General features: G+C 46.1%; 1 protein-coding gene across 1 annotated transcript in view; it reads left to right on the top strand.

Moving 5' to 3' along the window:
• The first annotated feature begins 9,622 nt into the window (after positions 1-9,622).
• Positions 9,623-13,297, top strand: part of INF2 (inverted formin 2) — a 42,482-nt gene continuing 38,807 nt past the window's right edge. Inside the window, exon 1 of the mRNA XM_069783315.1 lies at positions 9,623-9,758. The gene's annotated coding sequence lies outside the window, so the exon portion shown is untranslated. The remainder of the gene's footprint in view (positions 9,759-13,297) is intronic.

Here is a 13,297-nt window from a genome sequence, read left to right as displayed (position 1 = left end):
AATTTTCATTCTAGTAGCTGGTATAGTGTTATGTTTTGGATTCAGTATGAGAAGAATGTTGATAACACACTGACGTTTTCAGTTGTTGCTAAGTCGTGTTTATACTAAGCCAAGGATTTTTCAGCTTCTCATGCCCAGCCAGCAAGAAGGCTGAAGGGGCACAAGAAGTTGGGAGGGGACACAGCCAGGACAGCTGACCCAAACTGGCCAAAGGTGTATTCCAGACCATGCGCTGTCATGCCCAGTATATAAACTGGGGGGAGTTGGCCTGGGGGGATCGCTGCTCGGGAACTAACTGGGCATCGGTCGACAAGTGGTGAGCAATTGCATTGTGCATCACTTGTTTTGTATATTCCAATCCTTTTACTATTATTATAATTTTATTATTGTTACTATTATCATTATTAGTTTCTTCCTTTCTGTTCTATTAAACTGTTCTTATCTCAGCTCATGAGTTTTACCTTTTTTTTTTCCGATTCTCTCTTCCATCCCACTGGGTGGGGGGGAAGTGAGTGAGCAGTTGCGTGGTGCTTAGTCGCTGGCTGGGATTAAACTACGACACGGACACAGGAGATCTGAGTGCTCTTGCAGACTCTTTTGCCATCTTCCTCTGAAAACTTGGAAAAGTCAGTTTCAAGGTCTAGCACCAATCTGAAGGTCAGTCTTTAAAAGCTTGGCACCTGCCCCATGTACAGTATGGGATGATATCCCATCTGATAGCAGTGAACACTTAGGCAATAAGGACATGGCATGCTAATCTCAATACTTTTCTGTTGTGCAGCTTACAGGCTTTCTGATCCACAGTTTGTATTGGATCTTTACAATTGTATTGGATCTTTACAATTAATAGCCTCAATGGACTTTTCTCCCTTGAATTTCTCTAACCACTTTTTGAAGGCCTTTATTATTCAGCATCTACACCAGAACAGTGAGCTCTAGAGTTTAATGCCGATGTGTAAAGAAGTACTTTCTTTCGTTTGTTCAAAAAACTGCATTACTGAAAAAATGAGTTCATTTTATGACCCCAGATTCTCATTTGGGGAAAAAAAGGGAATGATTTTGTTCTCTATTCACCTTCTCCATTGCACTTATGACATTGCAGCCTCTACTACAGACCCCTTCAATCATCCCTCTTCCTAGTCAGTAAAAAGTCTTCTTATGAGAAGTGGTCCTATTCCTTTTGCTATTCCTGTCGCCTTCCTCCACATCTTTTCTACTTCCACTTATTTTCTTTTTTCAGCAAGGGAGTTAAGAACTGCATGCACTGCTCTGGGTGTGCAGCATCACAGCCGTGAGTGCAAAACACTTCTAGAGTAGCTTGTTATGTTTTCTCTTTTCTGCTCTTTTCCTGTTTGAACAATACCTAACATCTGATTTGTCATTTTCTCTCTGCTGAGCGTTGAGTTGACATTTTCATAGGGTTATACATGATGAGTCTAAGCTCTTCTTTCTGAGTGGCAATAGCTAATTTTAGACCTCACCACTGTGCACGGTTAGGATTCTTTTGTTTTCCTTAAGTACATTAATTGCATCTGCTATTCTACCATTCAGCCAATAACCATTATGAGATCCTTCTGTTAATCTTTACTGTCAGTTTTAATTTTTATTATTCTCAGTAAACTCTGCATCATCAGGAACTGCTGTCACTTCCTTATTGACTTCTCTTCCAGATCACTTTTGAATACACAGAAAAGCAGCCCAAGATAAATCACTATAGCAGTCTATTAGTCCATTCCTTCTCAGTTGTGAAAACTTTTTGCTTCATATGCTTTCACCAGTCATTAATACATGGAAGCATCTTCCTTTTATAGGTAGATTGATTGTTTCTTTTGTATTTAGCCCTTTGACCACTAATTTAATGCTCTGTTATTCTTTCCTACCAATTTTCCAAAGGCAGTCTGAAGTTTCCTGTATAGTTTTCCTATACTTTTCTAGACCCCCATCCTAAGGGACCTGGCTGTTGATTTGTCCAGAAAATCTGCCCCTTCATCACCATGTGCCTTCACAATATTTGAGGAATGCGAATAGTAAAAAAAAAAAAAAAAAAAAAAAAAAAGTCAATTTATAGGAACATCACAAAGCCTCAGAATAAATGCTGATGGTAGTCAAGTGTTTATGTGTTTAGAGGCAATGCCATGTACTGAGTCATACATGTCATCAGCTCTTCTGCTGGAACAGATCTCTTTCTTTGTTCTTGGCCTGGATACTGAAACTTACACAAAGATTTTGATGTTATTAGAAAATGTTTATGTGTTCTGCCATGTGACGTTATGCCATAGGAGACAAGTCATTCATGCCAAGCTTTGACAGCTGCCACTGCAAAAACTCTTGCCTAATGCTAATCAATGAACTGAATGTGATCAAAACGTCCAAGTAAAAATTGTTTCACCCAGTAAAACAATTGATGACTTTGCAAGAGCCTCACTCTGGTTGCTTTGTTCTCCAGTTACAGCCAATTATATTAACAAAGGCTCAGATGTTTACATTGCAAACACACTGTGTCTTAAGCCAGTGATTTGCTGTGTTTCCAGTACAGCAACCCAAATTTTCCTTGCATTATGAGCATAACCACAAAATCAACTGAGTATGTTATGAGTATGTTACATCCCCACAGAACTTTGCGGACAACTTATAAAAACTATCACTAATCTACATACTACCACTGCCTTACGTGCTTCAGCTGTTGCCACTATTCAATTGTTGGAGTATCTCAGGCATCTAAGAACAGGCTTTAGAAGTCGTACCTTCTTCCTTTTACACGAGGAACAGAAGTGCAGAGAGTTAGTCTACACATTTACCATAGCACGGGCCTTAAGTTACCTGTAAGGCCCAAGTTCTTTTTGGGCTACTTGTTTGTTGGCCATGAATTCAGCCAAGAAAAGGTCCTTAAGAGAAACAGATGTTACAGGGATAGGAGAGAGAATTGATGAGCCAGTTGGGCATCAATAAAGAATTTTTCTCTAAAATGGTGGCAAAACCTTTTGTGTGTTTGTTACTGGGCTTGAAATTGAGACCCTTTGGCCTTGATGGCAAGATGGACTGAGCTTGGCCAGAAGAAAGCAGAGACACAAAATAAGCATCTCCTTGAAACTAGAATGGTAACGGGAAACAGGCTGACTATATCCTCACAGTGGATCCAACCATGGCCCTATTTATTTACAGCCAAGCATGATGTATGCATGTACAATAGCCAAATTATCAAATATTCCAAGCTATTGTTGAGTACAGATTATGGGGTCAGCCTTTGTTCTGCTGCATGCACCAGCTTTGAAAGAGAGTCTTTGTAAAGGAAAATGGCCTGCTGTTTGTATCAGTTTCCCTCCCCAAAATGAATTCTGCATTTCTCCCAAAGACACACACTAGGTCTAATTCTTGCTCTCACAAAGGGGCTCTGTCTGGGTGCCTTCACTTAGAACACAGATTTTATTTATCAAAACTGCGCATGAAATTCAGTGCCATGTTGATACTTAACATGCAGAACATGCTGCTTCTCAGCAAGCTAGGACAGTGGAAATACTGATCATAAAGGAGAAGGAACCATGCCTTGCCTGCCACGGTACTTCCATCCTTCCACCAGCTCATGCAACCTGGCTAAGTCAGTGCTACCTTAGCACCAAGCTGTCTCTGGAAACAAAAAATCCCATGCCTTGCTCAAAACCAGAGCAAAGACCTTCTGGGGAAGAAGTGAGACAGCCTTTTGCAGACTTCATATCTTTTTAATCAGTCTTTTGCTAAGTCACTTAGCTAAGACTTTTGCAATCATTGTTTCAAAGAATGGATAGTGAACCGGGCTCTGCAGATGTTGGAGGGCTACCCCTCCACCTATGAGGAGCAGGCTGGAAGAAAGCCCAAAAACACAAGACCAGCTGTACTGGGCAACACCAAAGTCTCCATTCAACTAGCACCATGTTCAGTCTCTGTAAGCGGCCAAACCAGATGCCTCGCAGTTGCTAGTCCTGTCTAAGTACAGCATATAATGATATCTACCCATAACACCTCCTCAGCCTCCAGCATTTTGCAGCTTAGGGACTTCCAGAGCCAGAAGTATTGTCTCAATAGCCCTCAGTCTATTTTTTTTCCATGAACTGGTCTTCAATGATTTTTAATGTCCACAACATCCTGCAGCAGGGAGTTTCACAACTTCTGTTGTGTGAGGAATCATCTCTTGTTACTTGCCTTGAACTTTTCTTCTACTAGTTTTTTCTGAGATTCTAATTGTTTTGCTGGGGAAGACACTAAATAGCTGTATTGTGTTTTGCCAGATTGAACCACAGTGCCCAACAACTTGTAGGGCCCAAGCATCTGTAAAAATCCTTTACCAGAAATGCAACATTATTTTTGCTGTATCCACACCTCCAGTATTCTGAGGAGGGTGAAGAGGTAGTAGTTGTGTCATTAATGTAGTAATTTGGCTATAACTAGTCCCTGTAACACACATCTTAAGCTGGTTGCTCTTTCTTCCTGTGGCTGTGGATTGGTCTTCCAAATGTTGATGGAGGGAGTTTCCGTTACAAGAGACAGTCAAACCTACGTAGCCCATGAACCTTCACCTTCTGTCTCAAAGTGTATGAAACACACCAGGCGTACAGGAGGTGAAGGGAGAAAGGAAGCCACCAGTGAACCACAACCAAGGCACGAGGTGTAGGCTGAGCCTGACAGGAGTATCTGAGGAACGAGGAGGGAACCAAAGGAGGGGTGACCTATCCAAAAGCACCCCACCCTATGTTGTGAGAGCGGCTGTCCTTGATCACTACCCAAAATGGGAGGACAAAACCGTACATCACAGCGTTTCTCCTTTCCTTCAGGCTACAGAAAGATGTTTAAGTAAAAGGAAAAGAGAATTTAGGACCAAACTCCTTTGTGGCCACCGAAACTGGCATCTGCTATTGCAGGCAAACCCCTCTTCAATCACTTTTCATAAAGCAATGAAGCTGCCTTTTAACTCAGCCTAGGATTTTTGGCCTTTCATCTCCTGACAGAGGTATCACTTTCCTGACCATTAAAACCCCCGTTCTCTTCTCCAGTGTAAATGTGTTCATTTCTCATTAACACCCATTTGTTCTTGCTCACATGCTTGAATAGCCGGGAGGATTTTGCTCCTGCGCAGCACTGACACCTTTCCTGAAATACTCAGAGATGATCACATCCCCTCTCAACCTTCATTTTGTTATGCTATATCAGCCAAAGACTTTTAATCTCATGCTGTAAAGCACGACTAGCATTCCCTTTCTCAGCATCTGTTCCACTTTAAATTCACCATTCTGGGAATTATTGAGAATTACACACAGCATTTCAAAGGATGCTCCTAGCTGAGTTATTAGCAGTGGGGACCTGAACTCCAGCAAGCCGGACATAAAAGCAGAAGGCTTTCCTGCCAGAGCTGGAAACATTTCCAAGCTCTGGCAGGCTTAGAAATCTTTATGCCGTCTGGATAAGAGATAGGGGCAGGGAGCCACACATCATCTGTACCCCCAGTTTGGCTGACAGATGTGTATCCCACCAGTGAACGGGATACCTAGATGAACATTCGCCCTGGATTTGTAACCGGTTCCATTATCCATGGCAAGTGACAGCAAGCATGGCTTTGCTGTGTATCTGGAAGAGTACCAGGCGGACCAAGAAGTAAGAGATTTATAGGAAAGCCAGAGCACTGAATCAGTACAAAATTATGTCTCGTTAGTCCATGCTTTGCGTGTGCCTGAATAATCAGGACCAGAACTACAGTGCTTTAAAAATCCATTACACAGGAAACACAGCCATTAATCCGAAACTGCAATTCTGTAGAAATCTGGGAGTAAGAGGAAGGAGACTTTAACCTCTTCTTTAACTGCTGTGGATGTTTGTTTGGCAGCTTTTAACCACTTTGAAATCATGTTTGAGATGCAGTCGCTGTTGCTGGGGAAATAAACGTGATGGCACATGAAGGAAAAAAACCCCTCTCAAGTGGGGAGTAGGCAAGAGGAGCAGATGAGCCCTTATGAAACAAAGGACTCTCTTGCTCTCCAAGTGTCATCTCTAACAAAACAAAATATGAGGCAGAGTGACTGAAAACATCTTAGAAAAAATGTCTGTGCTTAGCTACATTATATAATAGGACATCAGCAAGTCTTTATCTAAATTACACAATCTGAGGCATTTCACCCGTTCTATGTCTCTAGGCTTCATAAATGTGGTGGTTTTTTTAATCTTCCTCCCATTACAACAACTGAAAATGTGTGTCTAAATCCTTGTGTATGTATACTAAATGGCTTCCCAGTGTTCTTACTTAATCTCCTGTGGTTCAGGGAACACTAAAACACAAAGATTATTGTGCACTTGATATTACAGATAATATCTTCGTCTTTGAGGCTTATAACTCTCCCGGGGCCCCTCCCTCAACCACTGCTACTGCTTTGTGACTCAAAACCAAAAGGAACTTTTCTTCTATGTTCTGACCTTCGCTGTTAGCATTGCAAGAGCTGAAGCAAAGAAACAAAAGATCGGGAATCCTTCTGTGCAGTACATGCTCTTAACCTCCACCACTGCTGGAAACGAGTCCCGCTTTAATCCAAGCAGGGACAAACACAAAACCAGCTCTCGTCATCAGACCTTGGGACAACAATTCCTGCAGCTGTGCAGTAATGACATTCTTGGCATGGCAGATCTCTATCTAAAACGCAGATAATTGGTAGGAAGAGGAATGTCTGCACAAACATTTGTGTCTCTCAGACATTCCTGAGCTCTGCTGCAGCCCTGCCTTCATGTCATAAGCCCCAAATAAATGTTTTGCTCCTCCTGAGGGGCAGGGCATAAGTGTAGGTAAAATATCAGGAACCTAACATGGATCCCAGGACAGCAAGAAAAAAGAGATCAGAGGGAAAAAACTTTGACCCAAATATTTGGCATCTGGACTAGATGATCACTGTAGGTCCCTTTCAAGTGAAATATTCTATTCCTATTCTATTCTATTCTATTCTATTCTATTCTATTCTATTCTATTCTATATTAGTGTAGGTAGTGAGAACACAGAGCAATACAATCTAAGAGTGATTTGGAAGTAGCTTGTTCCACTGGAAAACTTACTTTTTAAGATCTCAATCCAGCCAGGGCAACAATCCCCCCAAGCTTCAAAGCCCCATCTTCCAGCTGCAGTGTTGTTTCTTTCCATCCTTTTTACTGTGGGACCGAGCAACCAAGAACCAGCATGAGGGTGCTGTTGAACAAAACCAGACTTGCCATCAGCTCTTTTGCCTGAACCAAAGCAAAAAAAAAGCGGCCAGCTGTGGCTTAGAAGAGAAAAAGTGGCTCATGGTGTAACCAAAGAAGAATTTGATCCATGTGGTGGACTTCTATTTACACATTTCTGATAAAATTGGCAGCGATAGCACCAAACAGAAATGGCAATTCAGATAGACATTCAACAGCATCTTCAGTGTTGACACCCCCTCCAGGCAGGCAGATGAAGAGCCCAGGGAGAATTCAGCCTGCTTTTCAAGGATGCAAGGTTTCAAGGTGCAAAGCACGCTGCAGATACAGGTCCGGAGAAGCAAATCAGCTCCTGCATCCCCTCGGCCACATCACGTGTGCATCCAGCTCTGGACACACATGCACAATGTGGCTTTATCCCAACAAAGGAGCATTTGTGTGTTCACTGTTCACCCCCGCGCTCATATCTGCTTCGGTCAAAAGGGATTTGGGTGAAAATGAGGGGCATTTACACAGAATTTCATTTTCTCTCCTTGCCTTGCCTTTGCTGAGCTTTGTTCCTCGCTCTTACATGACGGTGAGAGCCTTTATAGCCCAGCAGTTATAATTTATCTTCCATAAGCAATTTTTAGGGCCATGTGTACTGTTCCCCTCATGTCCAGGTCAGAAAGCATGACTGACAAGTGTGAAGCATTAGGGTAAGGATGAGTAAAGGAATGACGCACGGAGGAAGGGCAAGGGCTCCCTTGCTGTCTTTTATCTGCCCTGAGTACAAGGTGAACTGCAGTTCTCCTGCACATAACACAGCTCCCTGCTACCCCATGGTCCTATGGCCACAGCTGATAAGTGGATTAAAGGATCCACTGGCCAACTGCTCCAGCACACACAGTCACCATGTGGGAGAGAGGCCACAAACCTGAAAATGCCTGAAATGGGCTTATACATGAGGCAGCATGAGGGGAAGCCCCACACGTCCCATCACAGCCAGGAGCAAGGTGTCCTGCCTGCCTTCTGCTTGGCCAACCCTGCTCATGTGCCACGGCTGCCCCGGGATGAAAAGGGAACAGACAAAGGCAAAGAAGAAGAAAAATGCACTCGGATAGGAAAGATCTGGGTTCCCTATTCCTCTTCACACACCAAAGCAGCAAAAACTTGCAGAGAAGGGAAAAAGCTAAAGCAAAATCAGCAGCAGCAGCAAAAGAGAATTGCTATTTCCTAAATAACAAATAGCTCTTTCAAAATCAGGTTTATACCCTCAAAGAAAGATTCCAAGGGGCACATCCATTTTTCCTGCCGTGTCGATTTGTAAAACAAATTATGTAACCACCTGGGTATTGCATGAGATACCAGTTAGAAACATTTATTTTGAGTAAAAGAAAAACTGATGAGCCACAAGGGTTAGCTGCTATCCCTGAGAGATGCAGTCTTCTTCCATTTCTCTCCTCTTCCACTAAAAACAGAGGAGTGTTTTACGAGCAAATGGTAAAACCTCAGATCTCATTTTCCAATTTGAAGTCTCAGAGATGCTCAGCGCTGTGTTCTTACCCTGTAACTATCCTCCAGCCTCCTGTAATCACACTCAGTGGTCTACGCTCAGCTCTCACTGGCTTGCAGCAGCCCTTTGCAAAATACTTTATCATGATTTTTACATCAGCTGTCCCCCCTCTCCCCCACCCATGATTTTCCCTGCCACGTTTTCTGTCTGGATGGCGAAGCCGAGCGGCTTTGCCTGAAATCAGAACCAAGTCTGGCCCCTGATACCTGCAGGAGACAGCACTCCTGACCCACGAAGGGAAACAAACTTTTCCACCAAACTCCCCCCACCTGACTGACAATCTTTAGCTTAACTCCACTGTTGCACTGCTCTTCGGTAGAGCCGATGGATGTTCCTAAAGGTGACGGCATCCCTCCCCTCTTTTCACAGACGTTCAAAGTGAAGCGTTTCACTTGCAGAGATGGGGCACGGGGTCCCTAAAGAAGGGTCCCTCGGGTCTCTGACCGCTTGGGTAGCCTGTCCCCAGCTTTCGTGATTCCCCACTCACCTCCCAGTCCCGGGCCGTGGATTCAAACCCCCGTGACTGGACAGCGAGAGACCCCACGCCGGGGCAGCGAGCCACTCGGGCTGTAAGACGCCTGTTGCCCGGACCGGGGCCAGCGCTGGCCCCCAGGATGCCCACGGGAGACAGGAGGAAGGGGAATCCCTCCCGGGTGGAGAGGTCAGGACCCCTTTGACGGCGAGGGGGTCTCAGCACGTTGGCTCCGGGGTGGGGGGGGAGACTCTGCCCGCACCTCTGCCAGGTCGAGCCCGGGTGAGGGGGCCGGGGCTGCCGGCGGGGATACCCCCGGCGGGGCTCCGGGGGGGGGGGGGTCGGGCGGGGAGAAACTTCCCCGCCGGGGCCGGTCCGGACCCCCCCCGCCCCGCCGCCCCGCCCGCGCTCCGCCCCGGAACCGGGCGCGGCTGCCGCGGGCGGGCAGAGCCCGGCGGCTGCGGGCGCCGGCGGAGGGTCGCTGCCCGCCGCACCGCACCGCACCGCACCGCACCGCACCGCACCGCCGGCAGGAGACCCGCCGCGGTAAGGCCGAGCCCCGCCGGGGGCGATCGCGGGAACGGGGTCCTTTGGGTCGGGAGAAGTTGGGCTGAATTCTCCTCCTCCACCTCCGCCGCCGGGGTTGCAGCCCCGGCTGGGCATCCTCCCTCCCGGCTCTCCCCTCCGGTCCCGGGCGGTGAGAAGGGGTCGGTGTCAAGGGATTAAAGACCCCCCGCCAGCACCGCAGGCTGCTCGGAGGGGTTGGTCGGCGCTGCGGAGAGGTGCTGGGCGAGCGGGCAGGGGGGAATTGGAGGTGCGAGGGTCGGGAGGTGTTGGTGGGACCTGGGCTGGGCTGCAGGTTGGGATAGTAGATCGTAGGTCTGGGACGTGGTCCCGGCTGCCAGTTCGACTGTGCATCGGAGAGGTGGGAGGCGGTCCAGATTGCAGATGCAACAGCGCGAGGTATAGGTGGGACGAGGTCCAGATTGCAAGCGCAGCGGTGAAACGTACAGGTGGGAGTTGGTCCGGATTGCAGTTGCGAACAGCCCGCGTACGGGCTGGATGAGGTTCGGCTCACAGGTGCAACTACACGATGTATAGGTGCGACATGGTCCGTACAACGCCATGACGTGTAGGTGCGATGTGGTCCAGATTGCAGGTGTGACAGTGTGATGTGCGGGCGGGATGTGGTCCTGCTGTGCCTGCGTGTGACAGTCCATCTACTAGCATATAGCGTACGGCTGCTGCGTCTGCTCCCAGGACTGGGCCGGTTTCAGGCTTTTGTTTTGAAAGATTCTGTTATCCAGTAGTTTTTAAACAAGGTCTCCCAAGTCCTGCCCCGGATTTACTCACATACTTCTCTCGTGCCTCATCCTCCCTTTTGCTCAATAGCTCTGCAATGATGAAGTGGCTTCTTGCAACATCAGCTGAATTCCAGAGCTTGGGGGCGGGGAAGGAGTGCTCGGATACACCGATCTTAGGAGAAATACCCCAAAATGGTGTTCACGGTCCTCCCTCCCCATACCACATCAGCATTGTGAACTGCACATCGTTTTTCTTGGATTCCTAAGACTGAGGAATTTCTCTGAGTAAACACGCTGCAGGCTGCAAAACACATCAGGCTCCCTGCCTGCCTGCAGACTGCAAGGAAACTTCTGGCCTAAGTCAGTTAAAAAGAAAAGTTGGAGTCAGCGGAGTTATAGTAAGGTTGCAATCGACCTACTGAACTTGCTCAGAATTTGGGCTGTCTGGCCACTAACCTCATTTCTCTTCCATCCACTTAAGCTTGTTTTTCCACTATACAGAGGAGCGGTGGCTGCCAAAACTGGAGGGTGGCGGGTGGATTGCAGGAACCTATGAGGGTATGTGATTTTTTTTGTCCTGTTATAAGTTAATAATCCCATTCTTGGCTGTCATCCAAGAATTTTGCTTCAAAAATGCAAGCAGTGTACAAGACCCATTGTGTTAAAGATAATCTAAATGTAGGACTGGAAGGGACCTGGCAGGTCAGCAAAGATAAGGACTGAATGATATTACGCCTTATTGCATGCCGCTGTAATTCATTTGTTCCTGATCTCCCGGGAAGGGGAAGTTTCAGAACTTTACTGAACTGTTAGAATTTTTTTTCCAATATATGGCTTTCTCTTATTTGTATTTGCACTATGATTGCTTCGTTCTCCCAGTCTGATGCCTTTCTCTCTTACCAGTATAGAAATAGGAGTTGCATGCTCTTCTCTTTGCTGTGCAATGCCAAACAAGCTAGAACTTGCTGTCTGCTTTCATGAAGCAGGCTCCAGCTTCTGCTGATCCCTGGCAGTCCTGCAGTGGGCTTCTCGCCCTCTGACTTCCCCGTGGATGAGCAGAGCTGCAAGGCTCAGAGGTCCATCTGGTGCCTCTCGTGCTTTGACACCTCACCTAGAAATAAATACCTCACCTGGTAGGTACTGCAATTAACCTCTTCCCCAGGCTCCTCCTGTCCTGTGATGGGGGTGGGAGAGTGGGATTTTCATCCCCAGGTGTCCGTCTGACTTTTGGTTTCTGCTGTCAGCTCTGATCTTATTCCAGCCCTCTTATTAATCCCATTTTTATTGCATATCCCGATGCTCTGCGCCGGTGCAGTATTCTCCCAGCTTTCTCTCACTCGCTCTGTCGTGAAGGCAGATGTTAAGTAGGATGGGGTCTCCCTCGCTTTCAGTAGTGACCCCTGCCAGACTCAGACTGACCCCTTCTATGGGACTGGCTGTCCGATCCTTTTAGGTCTGTATCCTATTTATTACAAATTTTCATCTTTTGTGTCTTAACTCCTGGTTTCACTGAGCTGTGTAGCAAGTGGCTGCACTTCAAATGTGTTGGAAGCTGAACTCTGCCCCTTTCTTGTGTGCCAGGTATGCCAGATAGGTTTCCCAGAGCAAGTGTAGAAAATTGCTCTTATCAAAGCAAACTAAGTTGCATTTTGTCCTTCTTTCCCCTGCCATTTACTTCCATGTCTTCAATTATTCATTTTTTTTCTTCAACGATTATTCTGTGGATGAGGGATTTTTAATCCCACCATTGTACCATAACCAGTCATGAGTAGAAGATGGGCGTAATTCGGCAGTGGGTAGCAGCACAATGCCATAGATTAGGCAGTGAACAATATTCACAGAGCTGCAAAAGTTGGGGGAACTTCAGACAAACTCAGTGCTCATATCTGAGCTCAGATTTAACTCCCAGTTGAATATCCTTGCTATTAAGATTTGCAATAAGGTCTATCAATAATGATTCAGAGGAAATACCACCCACTGAATCAACAAAGTCAACTTATAGGATCACACAGTGGCACTGAGCAAATCCAGCTCTGCTCGGTGCAAAATACTGCAGTCGGTAGGTGCAAACACATCACAAAGAGTTACCCCTGTTCCATTTGTTACCATTGTACATTGCTTTTTATCTAACTAGGTGAAAAATAGCTAAATATTTTGCAGAAGCTAGATACAGCTCTGCAGCGTGATACTGCTGGTGTTCAGTGCAGGAGGGAGGCTGGAGAATGACTTCATGCTTCTGACCTAATATGTTATAATCCCTTTGGCGTTATCCACCAAACTCAAGTTTATTCCAGTTTTTCTCAGCATTGCATGTGTAGCAGTTTATCATACAGTGTTTGTGAGTGTTGTGCTGCAGAGGCTGCCTTCATCTCCCAGTGGCCAGAAAAAGCACTGAGAGCACCAAGTGCTGCAACCGAGCGGGCAAACAATCTGTATTTTAATTATATCGAAAGCTCTTGGGTCCCATGCTGTCAACCGAGATGCTAAGACCAAATTGGGAGAAGGAAAAAAGTTACATCGAATTTTGAGCCTTGGCTTTCTCCTTCTAACGGAGGGTGGCATTGTGCTGGTGGGTCTGATGTGGGGTTGTCATGGCATTCCAGTTGTTCCAGTTCTGCAGGCATGCTGTACAAACTGGAGTGAAGCGCTAGATGGGAATGCTTCAAAAAAGGGTTCGCTACGTTTGTGTGACTTCTCAGTGCCACTCAGGATCCTCGTGAAGGGCAAGTATTGTCTGGTTCCTTTTTCCTAAAAAAAAAAAAAACCAACTAGTGAGCAATG

This window comes from Haliaeetus albicilla, chromosome 5 (assembly GCF_947461875.1).
Source record: "Haliaeetus albicilla chromosome 5, bHalAlb1.1, whole genome shotgun sequence".
Classification (NCBI taxonomy): domain Eukaryota; kingdom Metazoa; phylum Chordata; class Aves; order Accipitriformes; family Accipitridae; genus Haliaeetus; species Haliaeetus albicilla.
This window is presented reverse-complemented; position numbering and strand designations above follow the sequence as displayed.